This window comes from Vanessa cardui, chromosome 22 (genome assembly GCF_905220365.1).
Source record: "Vanessa cardui chromosome 22, ilVanCard2.1, whole genome shotgun sequence".
Lineage (NCBI taxonomy): Eukaryota > Metazoa > Arthropoda > Insecta > Lepidoptera > Nymphalidae > Vanessa > Vanessa cardui.
Genome location: NC_061144.1, coordinates 10,524,951 through 10,545,856, shown reverse-complemented (window position 1 = coordinate 10,545,856; position 20,906 = coordinate 10,524,951). Strand labels below are relative to the sequence as shown.

Here is a 20,906-nt window from a genome sequence, read left to right as displayed (position 1 = left end):
TTTTTTTTGTATAGGTTGGCAGACGAGCATATGGGCCACCTGATGGTAAGTGGTCACCATCACCCATAGACAATGACGCTGCAAGAAATATTAACTATTTATTAACTATTCCTTACATGGTCAATTTGCCACCAACCTTGGGAACTAAGATGTTACGTCCCTTGTGCCTGTAGTTACACTGGCTCACTCACCCTTCAAACTGGAACACAACAATACTGAGTACTGTTATTTGGCGGTAGAATAACTGATGAGTGGGTGGTACCTACCCAGACGGGCTTGAACAAAGCTCTAACATCAAGTATAGAGTGCTACATCTTATGTAGACTATTTTATTGTCCGAAATAAAAATACCTTAATTACATATAATTACATTTTTGATTAACAAGAGAATTAAATTAAAGAAATAGCTGTAGAATTGATCAAGGTAGTTATCGAAATATCAATTGATTATGTCGTCTTGATGGGTTTGGTAGCCAATCTCAAAGAAGACCAGCCAATTACAAATGACATATTATAGCGTTGTGCAAAAGTTTGTATGCAAAGGCTAGTACACTCTCATAATCCTATGGGACGGTAAATCCGGTGCGATCGAATAAAGTTCAGATGCAGGACCAAAGGCGGTACGTGCTCTCCGCGGCAGTCGAATGTACACAATCGTTTTTCCGAATCGATACGACTTGGGAACCTTGAAGAAAAGAGTGTACTTCTTCCTTAAAGACTGGTAACGCACCAACTAGCCCCCCAGTGTGTCAGTGATGTCTATACGCGGTGTTAGTCACTTTCCATCAGTTGAGCCTCCTCCTCCTTTGCCGCCTATCACATAAAAAGTCATAAAATTTCTGAACATAAAATCCAATAAATAATCGGCATAAATTGGGGTTTAAACCCGTAACCTCGGGAACGTAGGCCTTATGTCAATACTTTAAACCAATCAGGCAGTCTTAATCAGTTATACTATCACTGAACATCAATGTTTTGTATTATTACGATCCAGTTGAATGGATGAGTGAGCTGATGACGTCGAAGCCTCAAGGGACCATTTTCTCAGATCCCATGGTCGGCAACACATGACAGCGTTTTGAGATGCAGTGTCTGTGGTTGAATTAAATTTATCATCAAACCATTACTTCCCTTGCCTTTCATATAATTAAAAAAAAAACCATAAACGCAATTAAAGAAAGAAATGTTTTCTAAGAGTTATTTTTTGTCTTCTTCCTTGTATTTTTAACGAAATTTATAGAACGATCGCTTTGAAATGTGTCTTTGATATCTTTCTATTATATTCGTTTGTTTTTCGATTGAATGAATATTGCGGGAATGGGAGGAATGAATTGATGGGATGGGTTTAATTTCCTTTAAATAGAATGAATTTTAAGTGTCACTTTATTACCAAAATAAGACGTCAAAGAAAATGTCAACATGAAAATTCTTACATCGTAAATTATTTCTTTATATTATTATTATTATTAAATGTTTAATTAGTAACAAATATATTAAGTGAAGCTATCACCGGTTTGGAAAGTCTATCGCGAAGAACCAGGAAGAAAAACAGTAGTTACTCTTTTTTTAAATTTAAAAATACAGTCATGAATCTTACTATGTTATTCATATCACAAATACGTTTTTGATTAGTTAAGCTTGGCATTAAATAAAATTGCACATTGAATGAATGTAATTTTTTAACAATAACAAAAAAAAAAAACAAATCCAATTTCCTCAAATTCGAGTGCTACGGTAAATTTTCGTAGAATCCTCCAGCGATTTGAACGTGATTAACAAACATCTAAATATCTAAACTTTTAAGTGCTTACCGGACCTGGGTTTCGATTTTAACAGTTTACTGCCCAATTAATGATACTGCATCCATAATTATTCTTTTTTTAAATTAGGAGCAATGAAAAAAAAAAAACAATTAACGAATAAAAACTTTGATATTTATAAAAATTAAATTTGAAACCAATGTTTCTCGTTCGAAATACAAATAAAGAGATCGCCTTACAGAAGTCGTTCTAATGTCGATAACGACAGAAAACATTCGTAAACAAGACTTGCTTAGTGCGTTGTTCGAAGCGACGCGAACCATACACAAACTAATATTTTCTTTGCAACTTGTAAATACTTCTTACTGGGTGTTATCTTTCGTTCTTGCTCTTGTATATTTTCTTTACTTATTTCTTTATGGCATTTATAACACTTTGAGAAGAATATAAATTGTTTTCGCTTTGTAAGAATATACTGCGAAAATTATTTACGTCAAATAAACTGTGGCTACAAATACATAGTATAACTCTATGTAATATCTCATGTTACTATGATTATTTAAGTCCATAACATTTTTTAATTACAATTATATATAGCAAATATGTAAGAATTATTAATAAAAACATTTGTTTATAAATTTAAAATAAATATGAAATGCATAAAATGAATGTACTTCAATTAAAAAGTTTCACAAACTAAAAGAAAACATAAGTCAAATCGTCATTTGACATCGAATTGGCGCGAAATCATTTTTTGAAATCTTTAATAATGATTATTTGCGATAATATTTCAGGATTCTGTCCTTATCATTCATCCTCACAAAGAGGTCCCTGAAAAGAGTTTTTTTTTTTAAATTTGTATTCTAATAATTGTGTAATCTGTAATTCGCAGTCTTCTGCTTATGAAACCGGCGAAACGCCGTAAACTAGAGATTCCATTTGATCGAAATCCATTGGATGCTGCATGATGCACTGTAGAACATGCTGTGTGTGCTGTGCTCTGGTTTAGAGAGTGTTAGTTTTTAGAGAGGACTAGCTTATTAAAACTTTAATTAGGCAATATTACAAAATGATTTACTTATAACTTAGCTATTAAACTGCTTATGTATTTAAATTTTATTTTAAACTTTTATTAAGTAAGTTAAGGGAGTAAGTAAGATTTTTTCATCGGAAACTATTTTTAAATAATTTTGTGGGAATTATAACCTTTTTTTTACCTTTAGTACAAATTTGTTCATGTTCGAATACAAATTCCCACCAGCATCCTTTCTGGTAATTTTATTTTAACTGATTTGAAATAAATTCCTAGTTTTTATACATTTTTGGAAAGCTAAGAAAACGGTTATGTTTTTAAAATAATCCGCAGAACAAGTTTTATATTGATTATTTTAGTTTTTAAGGCATTTTTGAGAGAAAAAAATTAGAAATAATAACGTTTCCCGCCTCCCATTTTTTAAATTTGGGCTCATAATGATTTTTTAAATAGTGACAAATATCCAGTGTTTATTCGTTTCTATAAAACAGAAGAAAAAAATACATTTTTATTTATATTTTTTTCTGAATACATTTATGAAGTTGCATTTTTGACAATTGTTTGAAAAAAGCTAAAAAACGTGATAACACAAAAATGGTTCACTTTTGGATGATGCATATGGGGGTTAAAATTATAGCAAATAGTCACCCCTATCACGTCCTAGCGGATGTACGTTGAATTACCACTAACCCTGTATATTACAATATTCTTTAATATTATACCTTTATTGCATTTTTTATTCTTGAAGTGTATTTTATATGGTATAATAATATGGTTAGTATGTAGATTTATGTTCGGTCCTTCTGTTTTCAAACATTTCGAGAATTCAATTCATTCATTCAATAATTCCGAGATATTGATTTTCTCTAAATTTGGAGATAGCTATTTTCTCCGCTTCTAAACAAGTCTGTGTCTTTGACTATTCTGGTTTAACAGCCAAAAATGTACATTTTTAAATACAGAGCTATTGGGATCACTGACCCCATTACTTTTGTCCCAATAAAGATTCAATAACCGTTTTTAATTATTATTTTTCTTCAAATAGAAACGGGGAAAGTAGGTGGGAAGGCCTTGGTCACCTTCCAAAATTGGAAACACTGACGAATATTAATAACGCCTTAAAACAATATGTACCCATCTACGGCATTAAGATTTACATTGTGTCTAATATAATTTAAACCGGAACTTGACAATATTTTGTATTAATCTTTATGTGCGGTTTGTTTCAAATATACGAAAATATATTTATTGTTAAAATAAAAATCGCGCTGAGTTTCTTTCGCCGGTTCTTCTCAGGTCCGTGGTCTGGTGTTGATTTCCAAACCGGTGGTGGATTTTTGACTATCAATAAGCAACACTTTTATATTAAATAAAATTTTGGACTTTGACCTTTGTAGATTATTGGGTATACCCTGCCCAGAAGCTCAAAGATTTACCACTAAGTTAATATTCTAAGACTTCTAAATTTGAGACTTATAATTGGTTCTTTCAGTCATTAAATTTTGTAATTTTGAGGTCTAAATACGTTTAACTAGATGCATCTGGTTAATTGGGCTGATTTCCATGCAATATATTCCTTATTTCTTAGCTTCCAGTCCTGGCTTCACATGGATAAAAGGGGTTTACTTACAAAAGGTGAAATTTATTATGTATATATTGCCTTTCTTTATTTAACATGCATATTTTATATAAAAGTCTTGCTTTCGAATCGTTCTGCTTATTTACGAAAACTATATTAAAATCCGTTCCTTAGTTTAAAAGATCTGAGCCGACATATGACGTAAACGATTTTATGTTTCACGAGATTTTGTAACAGAATAGAATTGCATATTTCCTCCTACCTGGTTCCATATAATAAAATTATACACTAAAAAATTATGTCACAGTAAATAAAATATCACGAAATGGAAAGAGGTGGTAAAGGAGATTAGAATAAAACGAAATTCGGCTTATAAAGGTTATCGATTGAAACGATTCCTAAATCTTTAGCACCCAATAAAATCGGCTTACGTCGCTTGTTGAGACATTACTGTAAGCGTAATAAAATAAAGATTTTACAACAACAACAACAGCCTGTAAATTTCCCACTGTTGTTTTATGGCCTCCTCTCCCTTTGAGCAGAAGGTTTGGAACATATTTCACCATGCTGTTCCAATGCGGGTTGGTGGAATACACATGTGGCAGAATTTCTATGAAATTAGACACATGCAGGTTTCCTTACGAAGTTTTTGAGATGAATTATATACACAAATTAATCATATGAATAATCAGTGGTGCTTGCCTGGGTGAACCCGCAATCACTGGGCCATGTCGGCTCAAGATTTTACAATCACAATAGAAATTTCTATTCCGTTTAATTTTGAAGTAATTTCATTATTGTCTTCCTTTATCTTATAGACAAGCGAGCTAGGACAAAAATCTTGTTTTCTCGCTGACTTGAATAAACTTTTTGAGTACCATATTTCTTTTTTAAGTAGCTTAATGAAAATCTGTTTCAGTTGTTGTGTGATTTCGTTTAACCGCGTGGTAAGGAACGTTTATTTTTAGGGTACGCAGTAGTAGTAGAATTTAACTTATTTTTTATCCTTTTAATTTGGTTGTTTCTTTGCTATATTGAGTATAAGCGATTACAATCACAGGTGGTAAAAAAAAACAAAATACTCGCTCACATTCCTTCTGCTTGTAGTTTTTATTTTCATCAATAAGTAAATGATATGTTTTTATATCAAATAGATTTGAATTTACTTAAAATGTCCCATTGACGTTGACTGGCGTTCTCATTTATGAGTAGATTTGGTTTTTACATTATCCTGATACACCTTTGGCAAAACTTCATTCAAAACATTCCTTTCCTTACGATCCTTACAACCGAAAATAAAAGATGAACACAAATTTAGTTATAGCATAGCATGGAAACTTGTATTTGTCCAAATTCAAACCTCTAAATTTTTGGTTAAGTCACGTGTTATAATCTCTGGGTCGTACGTGAGTAAATTGAAATATATGAATCACTACATAAATTATAGTTTTCACGTGTGTGAAGTATTGATATTGAAGTATGAAAATACTGCACTGGCTTCATTTTGTTCATTCAAAACACACATCAAATAAAGTCATCCAATTTTGAGTTGGTGGACTTGGATCACTAATAGTGTAAATTTTGAAAGTGACGTCATTTTTTCTTTTTATTTTGTATTTCAGCTTAGTATTGGATATATTATTATTGGAACTTTCCATATTGGGGCAGCGTGGTGGAATCTCCAAATTTTCTCCTCAAAAGGAAGAGGAGGTCTTAGCCCAAAAGTGGTATATCCTGTGTGTTTATTTGAATATAAAACCATTTCATGTAAGTCAATTCCCAGCGGTAGAATAAAACAAAAATAGTTCCAACAACTTTTTTCGTTCAGAAATCTCTCGAGATTTTTTTTACGCTTCAATCCAAATTTCTCCGTGTTCGAGTAATAAACGAATTTACTAGAAGACTTTTATACGAGGCAAGTTTTAAACTTTCGATTCTTGTGTTATGCGAAGATATTATTCTTGCTGAGTTTGTTTGTTTGGAATTAATATTACCGAACTAAGTACAAGAGTACATGTACCTCGTACATTATTAAAATTTTGCTTCGAGAGTCCACAAAACCTACCTATCCATTGGATAATGGTCGATTCAATTCAACTGGGTAATATTTCACTCTTTAAACTAGCTTTGCTTTTTGGCAGCGTAAATGAAATAAGTGTGTGTAAGAGGGAGATCAGAGTTAGGCGTCTTATGCTTTCATGGTGGTCGGGTTTTGTGCAAGCCCGTCTGGGTAGGTACCCACTCATCAGTTATTCTACCGCCAAATAACCGTACTCAGTATTGTTGTATTCCGGTTTGAAGGGTGAGTGAGCCAGTGTAATTACAGGCACAAGGGTCATAACATCTTAGTTCCCAAGGTTGGTGGCACATTGACGATGTAAGGAATAGTTAATATTTCGTACAGCGTCATTGTCTATGGGTGATGGTGACCACTTACCATCAGGTGGCTTATATGCTCGTCGGACAAAATATACCATAAAAAAGGATTCTACATAGCGACTTTGATTATTACTTACTATTGCATTACACATTAGTTAAGATTCTACATAATTAGGTATTATTAATTGTATATGTTATTAATGATTAAAAAAATATACTTGAATGAAGTGTATATTGATTTTAATTATGTTTTTATAGCTCATTATTACCTTCCGTCTAATTGCCTCCACTGCATGATCTTTTTTTCACTTAACAAACTTTCAACTTTCTTTCTTTTCTTTAACTTTCTGAGAGAGCCTTGTTAGCGATTCAACATGGAAATGCTGCTAGCATTCTTGCCAATATTCGTGTCATGTCATCTGACTGAGTTGTTTTGAATTTTTCAATTTATTAACAAATAAATAATTGTGTAAATTCTTAAAGTATAAATGTTATACATAATATTAATAAGAATTTAAAGCCTAAAATTATAAGTTTTTAATCAGCTCTCCAAAATAATTACTTCGCTTTCCGATTAAACGTTTTGTTTGATCAAACGTTGAAATTAGTTTCCATAGTTATAGTAGTTGAAGATTGTGTTATGATGATTCGAAGCAAATATTTATGTATTTCAAAGCATAATTGCTTTCTTAACTATATCATTAATTGAATTCTTGAAGAACATTCAACATATATTTTTAAATGTACTATGTATGCTGCTATTGGAGAGGTGGCTATAAAAAAGAAAAAGTTGGTAGGGCTTTGTGCAAGCCCGCCCAAGTCATATCACCCACTCATAAGATATTCTACCGCTAAACAACAGTACGTAGTATTGTTGTGTTCCGGTTTGAAAGGTGAGTGAGCCAGTGTCGTAGCATTATAATTCCCAAGGTTGTTGGCGCATTGACGATGTAAGGAATGGTTAATATTTCTTACAGCGTCCTTGTCTATGGGTGACGGTGATCAATTAGCATTAGGTAGCCCATATGCTTGTCTGCCAACCTTTTTTATAAAAAAAAATATCCGCTAACAGACAGATTTACATTGGCCCGTAAAATTGGTATGGATTAAATTAAAAATTTCGAAGTAATGTTTGTAATCGATTATTTTGTAATTGTTTTTGATTTTCATTCTTATTTATCTCAAGAAGGTAGCGGTTCCGATTGAATAGTGAACGCGGAGATCCGGAAGCTTTGACGTCTGGCAATTGTTTTGATGATATTCATATAGATTATTCATATAGGCATAGATTTAATTGGTCATCCCTTTGACATTTATACGTGTTAAGTCTCATCGATTTCGGAATATTAAACCGTAACAGATTTAATTGTTATTGTTGTTGTTTTGATTGAAGTTATATAATAATACTAGTAGACGCCCGTGGTTTCGCTCGCCTTTTAGGGTGTTTGTTGTCATGTGTGGAGCGTATGTCTTTTGTTGGAGTTCAAGTTTGCTTTATACCAAATGTCATCAAAATCGGTACAGTGCTTTGTTCTTGAAAGAGCGACATACAGGCAGACAGAGTTACTGTCACATTTACAATATTAATATAGAAAGTAAATTAAATATAAATAAATATGAGACAACATCACATTCATTACTCTGATCCCAATGTAAGTAGATAAAGCATTTGTGTTACGGAAAATCAGAAGTAACGACGGCACCACAAACACCCAGACCCAAGACAACATAGAAAAACCAATGATAATCTACATTGACTCGGCCGGGAATCGAACCCGAGTCCTCGGAGTGGCGTACCTATGAAAACCGGTGAACACACCAGTCGACCACGGAGGTTTTCAAATTACCTAAACTTTTCAATAAAATAAATACAATAGAATGCCACGTGCTCTTTACTTAGTCTGAGAGTATCTTAAATTCTTCTCACTGTATTCCTTCTTATAAGTGGTAGGCATGGTATAGAGAGTAGCGTACCTTCTAACACTTCTTAGTCCGTAATTAGTTTAAGTGACGTTATAGCTGAGTGGGGCTCACTATTATTATTTATTCCATGATCAAGCGTTGCTGGAATTTATTGGCTATTAAATACAATGCTACTATTTGTTTACGATGTATCGAGTTCGAGGTGAGATCGACTTATATGTGTGTTCTATAATGGAAGTATATCAACAAAATATAACACCTTAATAATCTTGATGAAATCAAAAACAAGATGTGAAGTAATTGGTTTGAGTGGTTACTTCCGACTGTAATCACTATGTAAGGCGCTGACTGACCAAATAATCTAAATCGTCATGTCATGTAATTGTTCTCTTAACCGCATGCTTTTAAAACGTATTGCACTGAAGGTAATATACGAGTAGTCATTCAAATGTCAATAATAAAACATGCTTTATTTAATTTGGCTTTTTATAAGCGCTTTTGAATTTGGAGTTCCGAGAAATTCTAAATCAATGAAGATTTGTCATAGAGTTCAACGTAAACTGCAAATGCAATCTGTCATCATTTTGCAATCCAAAATCTCAATCGTGATGTCAGCAACATCAACAAAATTGTGATGATGCTGGGTTACAAACCCAGATATGTATACTGAAATAACTTACATCAAATAATAAATAAGGTACAGCAACGTCACATCAGCACGGCTGTGGAGTCGTCATGATAAAGATTTTTAGTAGACGTAAATTGACCATCAGATTTTAGATGCTATGGAGAAAAACTCAGAAGTTACATTTCCACAGCTACAAACACACACAAACACAATAAAGCGTAAACAGATAATCCGCAAAGAGTTTTTATTCAGAGCACGTAATTAATTCACTTATCTTTTTTTCCAGATAACGGCCAGTTTCTTCCTGGATCAAGCGGATAGAGGTAATTCTAAATTATATTCATTCTATATTTAAATGTAATATATAAGATATGCAACTGTTTATATATACATTGATATCTCAATGTATATATAAACAGTTGCATATAGACAGTCTATCTACAGTCTTAAATTGAAAATCAGAAAATATTAATGAAATGTGGATCTTGACGTTTTACTTCACCATCGATCACGAAATTACTAATAAATCCAGATTAAAGCCTCATCCTGTAAGATTCGTATATTTCCACCCTTTGTTCACTCAGGGCTTTAATAAAATATCTTAACCAATAATTGCGGTTTCAAACCCAGGCAAGCACCACTGAATATTCACGTGCTTAATTTGTGTTTATAATTCACCTCGTGCTCCGCGGTGAAAAAAACACCGTGATGAAACCTGCATGTATCTATCTAATTTCATAGAAATTCTGCCACATGTTTATTCCACCAACTCACATTGGAACAACGTAGAGAGGAAGCCTTAGGCCAACAGTGGGAAATTTACAGGCTGTTGTTGTTATATTTATTTAATCATCATAACAAATAGTAAGGGTATCCTCTAAAAGGATTCCAGCCGAACGTTACGACTGTCTCTAAGTGGCTTTCTGCCCGCGTTACAGATCTCCCCCTATTTTATTATAACCGCTATGATTACATTCTCTCGTTTGCAGTCGGCGAATCAATATTTCTGCCTATTTAGATGCTTTGCTTAACCGTGGGGGTGCTGATAGAGGGTAACGTTTTATGTCATGATACGTGATAAAACGAAAATTGATTTTTCTTATTAAGCAAATCTACATATATGTAAAATAGAAATAAAACGCATTGATTATACAAACTCCTTAAGGGTGTACATATCCGCTAAGAGAGCATTTTACAAAACTCCCTAAGAGGGTTAAAACGGGGGTATGAATTAAGTGTGTGTTTCTCGTTATTTTATAAAATATATTTCGTGGTAATATACTAGAAGCATTCACGTATACGTCAACAACACGAAATTCTCTACACGATTGGATGAATGGTACAGGAACGCTTTTTTACACGAACTTTTTAACCCTTTATGTTTTTTGGGATAAAAAACCGGTATTCTATTACATTCTCCGTACTGTAAGGTTTTTCTCTGTAAAAAATCACTTCTATCAAACTCAACGTTGTTGATTCATGAAAAAAAAAAACAATAATATTTATCACTGATAATGTTGTATTGGTAAGTATTTCATTTTAAATTTAATTTTTTCTACTGGGTAAAATTTTACTTGAAATAATTTATTATGGGTCTGGGTTAGTGTGGCCCACTTTTCAGATATTCTATGGCCAGTAATACTAAGTATTGTTGGGTTTTTGGTGGCTCATCTGACCGTCAGCACACCTTTTTTTGAAAAAAAAGTTGGTTTAAAATACTTAAGTACGGGGATTATTGTGAGGTCTTCTCTGTAGAATTTACATTTTAAACGTGTAGCTTTACGTTTCATTATTCTAGCAAAATGATTTTTCAAAAGTGCTTGAAAGCCTTGAATAAATCATTTTTTGATTTATTGTTATATTAAACTAGTATATTATACGATCACTGGATATAATGTTTTGTAATAATGTGCTTTAATATTGCTATAGCTTCTTTTGCTTGGTGGTAGGGCTTTGTGCTTTGTTTGTGGCCTTGGTACCACACATCAAGTATCGCCAAACAGCAATATTTATTATTGTGTATCCGTTGAAGGACATTAGTTCCGAAGGTTGATAGCAACATATCAGAAATAAATTAGTATGCAAACTAATTTAGCATACAAGAAAAATACAAGTTTATATTTAAGTACTTTGCAATTAATATATTATTGGCAAATTACTAAATAAAACTTTAAATATAATCAGAGCTATTGCTGAATATGTTTCTTTAACCGAGTTAATGTTTCTTACTTCCATTTAAAAAAATATATTTTACTTATCATAATTTCGTATAGGATCATATGTTATGAAAAATTTAGAAAGCACTGCCTTATTGTATTCATCCAGATTAAAAGAATGAAAGCGCGTGTTTCACAACCGAAATAAAATCTTTTCACATACATTCAGATATTAACTCAAGAATTCTAGGTTGCACTATAATTCAAAATAAGAATACAATTTTAAAATCACTTCAATTAAAGAACCATGCGTTGTTAAATAAATGAATATCTATAAAAAAAGAACGTAAAGGGTCATTTTAAAATATACAAGGCGCACTTACAACAAACACTCGTAAAGAAAACCGATAAACCAACTAATGACGTTATTATGTAGTGTTCGTGTTAAAAGCGGTAGTAAAATTGGTTAAGAGAGAGTTTAAATTTAAAACGTTAATAGATTTAAAGATAAAGTAAACGAGAGTAACCCAGACTTGATAGTGTGAAGTGCCGATGTATTGATACATTAAAAAAGACATAGTAATAATAATTTAAACTAAAACAAGCGTGACGTCGAACACACGTTTTTTTTTTTAAATAACTAGCAATGCTCTGAACTAATTAAGGAATTACTGAAAGCCTAAAGTCAGGATCGTACCTGCGATTATTTAGATCGATAGGCGGTCCGTAAACCATTGCGCTATTGATGCTTTAATATGCGCTTGTAACGAAGAATTTTTAATTGTATATTGTATACAATTTAATAAATAAACAGCTTTAGTAAAGTGTTACTCACGGCTGGGTCCTTCTCCTAAAATGAAGTGGTTTATCAACCACGCACCACAAATTTGACTGCTTTTCTTCACAATGACAGATGCAGGTTTTGTCCTTATCCGTCGAGCACGAGATGTGTATAAACACAAATTACATGGAAATTCATTGGTACCAGGATTTGAACCAAACCACTTGATGTTACCATTAACAAAGGTTTGAAAGTAATTTCGTAAACAATCATTTTGTTTTTAAAGAAAAGATGCAGATATTTGTTGAGTCAAAAATTGTCTTTCATTGAGTTCTGTCTTTGCGCACTATAATAACTCCTGCGCATCGTCTGACCGTCATTATAAAACCAGATAAGTAGAGGTCTGTTACTGCGAAAGTACTAGATGATAATATTTTTTTTTTATGGTATAGGTTTGCGGACGAGCATATGGGCCACCTGATAGTAAGTGGTCACCATCGCCCATAGACATTGACGCCGTAAGAACTATTCCTTACATCGTCAATGTGCCACCAACCTTGGGAACTAAGATGTTATGTCCCTTGTTCCTGTAGTTACACTGGCTCACTCACCCTTCAGACCAGAACACAACAATACTGAGTATTGTTGTTTGGCGGTAGAATAACTGATGAGTGGGTGGTACCTACCCAGACGGGCTTGCACAAAGCCCTGCCACCAAGAAATAATTTGTTTGCAAATAGATACCTAAATTTAGTAAGCAATGTGGAGCAATTTTTTTCTAAAACGGCTTCGAAACGTCCAGAGTTAGAAAAGCGTATACAGTACGCCCATCAGGAATCCATTAGGATGTCGAATGCGTTGTTTCCGAACTATTTTGTTCAACGTATTGTAACGAAACGAAACAGTAGGAATGCCAAAGGCCTTTTTGTTCGCGTTCCCTCCCGATGTTTCGGAGTCGATAGATTGTTTTTCGCTTGGTTAATTTTTCGTCTGGCTTCTATTGCAAAAACTGTATCGTGTGGAGTTGAAATTCATTGAATGAAAGAGAATATTGGTACAGTTTGAATACGATATAATGTGATTACGTTTATCTGCTTTTCATTTTGGCCAGAAGTACAAACAATAAGTTTGTTTAAAAACTTTAAAACCAAATATTTAACATATTTTTTATTGGTATTTGGTAGAGCTCGATATTTCGACATTGTCTAATAAATGTCTTGTTCACGAGATATATAATCTTATACCTAAAAAAGAAAGCTCTTTAATGTATTTTTTTAATTAACATTTAATGCTATTTTTTCGTATTTTTGATAGGATTTCACATGTATATTTTCGTGAGAATTTAATTTAATTTAAAATATAATTTATATCTAACTAGACACATACACATATGTATGCATGTTAGTTATTAGTTATACATTATTTCATTTCAATTATATTTTTATTAGACTGATAGTATTTTATTTCTATATTTATATCTGTTACGTACAACCCTACCTCTTTCTGTTTCTTTCCTCTACCTTAAGGGTTGCCTGAAAGAGATCGCTGTTTTAGCGATAAACCGCCTCTTGTGCGTCTTTCTTAAACGTGACCAAACTGACAACCAACTGACGTGACAAATGTGTTTACTAGTGTACAAAAAGAGTATTTTGATTTTGATTTGGCTTTATTGAAGCTGTTTTCCATGGAGCCGAGATGGCCCAGTGGTCCAATTAGTCCAATTAGTGGCCCAATACGTGCATCTTAACCGATGATTTCGGGTTCAAACCTAGGCAAGCACCTCTATACATATACATATGTGCTTAATTGGTGAAGGAAAACAGCGTGAGGAAATCTGCATGTGACTAATTTCATTGAAATTCTGCCACATGTGAATTCCACCAACCCGCATTGGAACAGCGTGTTGGAATATGTTCCAAGCCCTCTCCTTAATGGGAGAGGAGCCCATTAGCCCAGCAGTGGGAAATTTACAGGCTGTTACTTCACTTTTTTTACTTTTTTTCCATGGTCAGTGGTGCAAAAGCGATGCAAATATATGGTGCTTACAGCGTCAGTATTTATGGAGTATGATGATTACGAATATTTAGGTGATCTGTTTGCCTGTTTGTCAATATCATGACAAAAAAAACTAAGTATAGAAGGCTTTAACCTAATAGCTGGACGTTTACGGCCTGTTAATTTTGTTCTTTCAATATGTTTGGATATTTTAAACGTTTTAAATTTTAATATAAAGTGTTTAAATACATGTTGATAACATTTCAGTTCAAAAATACTTTCTAAGGATACACTGTTTTTCTATGGGATTTTTAGAAGTAAGCCGCGATTTTCGAACGTTAAACGGCACCGAGGGGAATATAACCCGCAAAATTACATTATCCCTTCAAGCTGATACTGAATGTTTTTATAGCGACAACTTTTCTGCGTGTTGGCATTATAGGGTCCGATTCAGGAATGTTTTAATGTATGGATATTTTTGTCAATCAATAGTTGTTTTTTCTAATTGAGAGTGTGTTTTGAAAACACGGAGTTTTCAGTACCCAGCATCACTCTTAAGGGGAAGAGCAACAGGTAACCTACGAGTATATTTTTTTATGTTACCACATCATTACATAGGACTGAAATATTGAAAAGTTTGCATTAGTTATTTCAGGATTGATATGTACAGTTATGTGGTGACCATTTACCTTCAGATGATCCATTTGCCAATCCTGCTTTTAGACAAAGTTGATTTTATTAAATAATTTAATTGAAATATATTTATTGCATGATAAATGAAATGAATAACACTATTAATAATAGGTATAAAGATGAACTTTCCCCCTTTTTTCGGGGGAATCACCGCTTAATTTTTAAATATGAGACAACATCACATACATTACTCTGATCCCAATGTAAGTAGCTAAAGCACTTGTGTTATGGAAAGTCAGAAGTAACGACCGTATCACAAACACCCACACCCAAGACAACATAGAAAACTAGTAATAATCTACATCTACTTGGCCGGGAATCGAACCCGGGACCTCGGACTGGCGTATCATTGAACACCACTCGACCACGTTTCAACAACATTTAATATTGTAATATGACATTTCAATAGCCAATAATATATTATTGTATACCAGACTATTTTGAGGTGATTAGAGCATACAAATTAACGAAACAAACACCAAATATGAAAGTGGAAAAAAGTTTTACTCTACATTGTCCATTGTCTTACACTTGTCTCTGGTTTTTAAATATTTATTTTATTCTTAGTTTTTTTCTTTTGCTGCTATATCAAAGTTTGAAAGTAAATTGGCATCGGCGTGTGTTTTCAAAGGGCCTCGTGTTTTTTATCCGAGTCATACTCTAATCGTCGAGTTGTTTACGAAAGTGAGTTCGGTGGAGGGTTCGGCCTCATAGATAGCGATTTAGTGGCGGATTTACAAATTTACTTATTTATTTTAAATTATAGAAATATTTATTATATTTTTTATATAAATATAATAATATTGTAGCATATTAAATATATTTAAAAATATATATCGAAAACAATCCAATTTAGAAGATATAATAATATCTCTTTGAAATCACCTTTTTATCAACTATAGCGTTCTTCTATTGAAATTGCCAATGTTGTATATTGTCTAATATCACTCTGGTCCCATCGGATTGTAAGAGTAAAGTTCCTGTGTTTGCGTTACATACTACATAGCCTTAAAAAGGATCATTACCATTATTGTGACAAAATTATAATGAATTGCATAAATTTCCAAATACTACAGACATCAATGTCCACAACACTGAATTATAGCTAATTTAACACGAAGCAGCACGTGCCAAAATGCAGCTATTACGTTGGCATGATGTTAATCGTGTAATAAGAAATGAGTCATATACGAAGTTACAGCTTGCGTAGACCAGTTGATAGCTAGCTTATGTCATGGCTGTGAGTTTGTGAGTTATGGACGCTATTGTATCGTTGGTTGTGTTGGAAGTTTTTGCTTCGTGTAGTCATGGTTAAATACTGTTTTAAATTTAAATTTATATTCACACATACAATTTATTTTCGCAGTTACAATTGCTTTTGATTTTACATAGATTTATATAAATTATACAGGGTTGGTAATTCGACGTATATCCGTTATGAGGTGATAGGGGTGACTATTTGCAATAATTTTAAGCCCCATATGCATGGTGCAAAAATTAACCATTTTCGAGTTATAGCGTTTTTTAGCTTTTTTCAAAATTTGTCAAAAATGCAACTGTTACAACAAAAAAAAAATTAATAAAAAGTTAATTTTTGCACCATACATATGGGGCTTAAAATTATTCAAAAACTGTATAAACATAATATTTTTCTATTTTTTCAAACGTTATTATTTTAAATTCGTTACATAGAAGAACCTATCAAAAACGAGATTCATTTGCATTTTCATAATTAATTTGTATTAGAAAACTATGTTCTGTTATTAGTTATCGGTTACACTCGCGTTTTAGAGCCTGACCAGCAGGTATTAGGTTTAAAATGATGTCCTTCTTAAGACTTATTTTACTTCATAACAAACTCTATTAAATTTGGTTGAGTTAGGCCGAAAAAGACCAAAAAAAAGAAGGAACACTAAAATTTTAGAATAAAAATAAAACAGGGCATAGTATCCCTTAAAATTATTTTTTAACATTAATAATTAGCGGGTTCGAGATTTGTGCCGAATAATAATAGAAATACGTAAATCTCTTGCAGTGGCACTCCGCCTTTAGCTGAGTCATAGTCTGAGGGTAAATTACGTACAAAAGGGTACAGTCAGCAGAAAACGTTTCTTATAATGTTGCAAAAATGTATTTAGTAGACTAAAGTTTATACTGCAGTTGACGGCTCTGTATTAAAAGCTTTGTTTAATAGTACAAGATACTTTTATAATTTAGTAGGAGTAATATTTCTGAGATACTGTAATTTGCTTGTTATACTCTGAATTTTAATATTGTTAAACAATTTTGCATAAAGTATTCTTAGTTAACCTCAAAGGAACATCTGGATCTGCATCATTGATTTAATTCGTTTTTTTTTTGTTTTTTTACAGTCCCCAGATTTTTCACCAGGTTTTGTCTTTGTTCAAATCCAAAAAAAAAATAAATAAAAGGCTACCTTATAATTTTTTTTGTAGTATTTTGAATGAATGATATATACCTAAATATATTTTAACCTTCATATTTGTTTAAATAATTTGTTTGAAACAAGACAACCTTTGACTATATGAAAAAACACATAAAACATAATTTTGTTCTTCTGAGATTTTATGAGATTTCCTTTATTTCTATAAACTCCTTTGTTCCTAAAATATCATATTTGGTCATAAAATAGTCGCCGATCCAGTTCTTAATATTTAAAAACTATGAAATAATATATCAGAGTTATCATAAAAAATATCCCTTGTTCAAACGAGTTACATTATTGTCGAAATGTGAAAAGCATTCGATAAAATATACAAATCAAATAAAACATTTTGAGAATTTTCCGTTAACATTTAGAATAACGCTCGAACATAACAGAATACTTCAGTTTGAATTTCGAACGAAACAAATGACAGCTAACGGGCGAGAGCCCGCGCTTGGCGGAATTCGAAAGAAGAACGTTATTTTTTTCACGACGCCTCATTTTCTGACGCAAACAAGTGTAGAAGCACTTGTGTTTTTCGTGTTTTCACCTTTTTCTAAGATATTTTTTTTTCGAGTTCTTTGTATGGGCGTAAGCGTTCACTTTCTCTAATGTGTTGTCGGACTATCACAGCTGATTGCAATGTGTGAACGAAATCCTTTGGACTTTTTCTCCGATAGCGATTTTCTTTTTTTCAGATATCAAACGCTTTTCGTGTATATGCCCTGAGAGTAATGCTTGCAATAAAGGAATAAGTCTTTTTTAATCAAAGAGTGCTTCAGAAAAAGGTTTTTCTATAATTTTATTAAATGCTTCTCGTTGATGAAAACTTCGAACTGTTATATTTTTTACATTATATTAAGAAAACTGTGCTTTTATGATGTCACTGCATACTAAGGGTGACACGTCATAATCTATTCATCTTTCTCCAAGGAAATGAATCAAACATGACAATTTTTCGTGCTCACAACACACATACACATACATAAATATAACACAACATATGAGAAATATTTTTGAATAAAAATTCCTTCTTGTAAAACAACTGACAGTTCTAGTTTAATATAAAACAATAGAATATTAAGTCTGTTTGGTTTTTTGTTACAATTTCCACAACAATCAGATAGAATACTGGGCTGATATCGGCTACATAGGTAAATCTATTAACAGATCAAGCAAATCGAAGTTGACCTACTTCTGATTAGCGCATCAGCATAAAACAAGCGAATATGCATCCGCTCATTAAATACATACAAAAAAATATTGTTTCATTATACACAACTTGAAAATAGTTGAAACAGTCTTATGCAATATAGTTCAATTGGGATAATATCATGTATTGAAACGTTCATAATTGTCCATGGTATGATTTTGTCGTGTCACGGTAGCATGCATAAGCGATCCCGTGGCGTCCGCCGAAAGACGGAGAGGATACCGCTAGTTTTTTAGTGGGTAAACCCCCACCTGGGTGCACTCGGCATCCAGGGCTTCGGGGAGTCCCACACACCCCCCCACTTTCCATCACGTGGGGGAAGCGCGTAAAGCGTTTTTCCAGCGAAAAAAAAATGGTATGATTTGTCGTACGTCGTACTTCCCTTCTCGTTTGGTAGTTACATACGCCAGTTGCCGCGGCCCACAGTGAGTGCACCGCACTAAACAGTTAAATCAAATCTATTTTATTCAAGTAAACTTCACAATGAAGCGTTTTTAAATCGTCGATATTTAAATACCACCGTTCCGGATAGCAGCCTCCAGCGAGGAGAAACAACAAGAAAATTGTACAGTTGCTCTTTTCAAATAAACATTAGCTAATGTAATTGACTATTATCCAACTACCATCCTACCAATTATATAATCAATCTCTTGGCTGTGTTTTTCAAGTGTCTGAAGACCAAACGAGCACTATCAAGAAGAAAGTGATTTTCAGTTAACCAACCCTATTTTTATCATATTAATATCGTCGAACTATGTATATCTTGTGCTCACATAATATCGCTGCTTAGTTTCGCATAGCCGAAATTTATACATAATTACCTCCCTAATAAAAATAAAGTTGAAATTTGCAAAAACCAAAAAATACTTTCTCATCAGATGCCCACGATGTATTACTAAAATAATGTATGAATTTCAGCTTTCTCGGGTCAGTAGTTTAGGATGTGCGTGGGTACACAGAAAACTATTTTTATTTAATACAAATTATTTTATTAGTATAAAATAAGACTTTATTTGAATGTATATATTAGAAACTATTATAAAGTAAAACGTGCAAAAATTACACACTGTGTGACGACACGGGATAGATACTCAGTGAATGAATGAACGCTAAAGCGCCAAAAAAGTACTATCGAGAAACTAACGCAATAGTAATATTTTGTCTCTTAAGCTTGTCTTCGTTTTAGTGAGCCCACTGAGTAGTATATCAAAATATTATTCAAATGTTTCAATTCTTTCTCATATTTATTATTTTATATTTATTATAGAATCAGATATTGATTCGACCTTTGCCTTTCATTCTAATGAATTTGAAAGAGATATAAAGACAGTTACGATCTGACATTTGAACTTGGAGGTGTTATTGGTTGCATTACTAATGTAGAAACGCTATAAAAGGCAAGCTTTTATTGAAGTTATAAAGTAACTAGCGGCCCGTCCCAGCTTCGGTGGACATAAGTTTTTTTTACTTTTTATTTATATATTTTTATGGAAAATGTTGGCGGTCGAGCATACGGGCCACCTGATGGTAAGTGGTCACTATCACCCATAGACAATGACGCTGTAAGAAATATTAACTATTCCTTACATCGTCAATGCGCCACCAATTTTTTGAACTAAGATGCTACGTCCCTTGTGCCTGTAGTTACACTGGCTCAGTCACCCTTTAAACCGGAACACAACAATACTGCGTACTGTTGTTTAGAGGTAGAACAACTGATGAGTACTGGTGGTACCTACGCAGACGGGCTTGCACAAAGCACTACCACCAAGTAAAAGAATTTTTAACCATTGTCGTTGTATTACAACTTATTTACACAAAAACCTAAATAAATTATGTACCAAAACCTTCCTTATGAATTCTTTTAGTGAACACTACATGACAATCTTTTCTCTAGTTTTGTGTTACGTTCGTGATAAACTCCAGACAGACGCGGCCGGAGGACTTGGTTTACAAATAACAACAACAGCCTGTAAATTCCCACTGCTGGGTTAAAGGCCTCCTCTCCCTTTTGAGAAGAAAGGTGTGGAACATATTCCACCACGCTGTTCCAATGCGGGTTGGTGGAATACACATGTGGCAGAATTTCTACGAAATTTGTCACATGCAGGTTTCCTCACGATGTTTTCTTTCACCGCTGAGCACGAGATGAATTATAAAGATAAATTAAGCACATGAATCAGCGGTGCGTGCCTTGGTTAGAACTCGCAATCATCGGTTAAGATGCACGCGTTTTAACCACTGGGCCATCTCGACTCACTTTGTTTTATAAAATAAATAAATATTATATTATTATACTTTGTTTTATAATATTTATTTA

General features: G+C 33.1%; 1 protein-coding gene across 6 annotated transcripts in view; it reads left to right on the top strand.

Annotated features, from left to right (window-relative positions):
* Nucleotides 1–20,906, top strand: part of LOC124539275 (protein madd-4) — a 446,643-nt gene that overhangs the window by 44,694 nt on the left and 381,043 nt on the right. For all 6 annotated transcript variants that reach the window (XM_047116602.1, XM_047116606.1, XM_047116605.1 and 3 more), the window contains exon 2: nt 9,589–9,625. The gene's annotated coding sequence lies outside the window, so the exon portion shown is untranslated. The remainder of the gene's footprint in view (nt 1–9,588; nt 9,626–20,906) is intronic.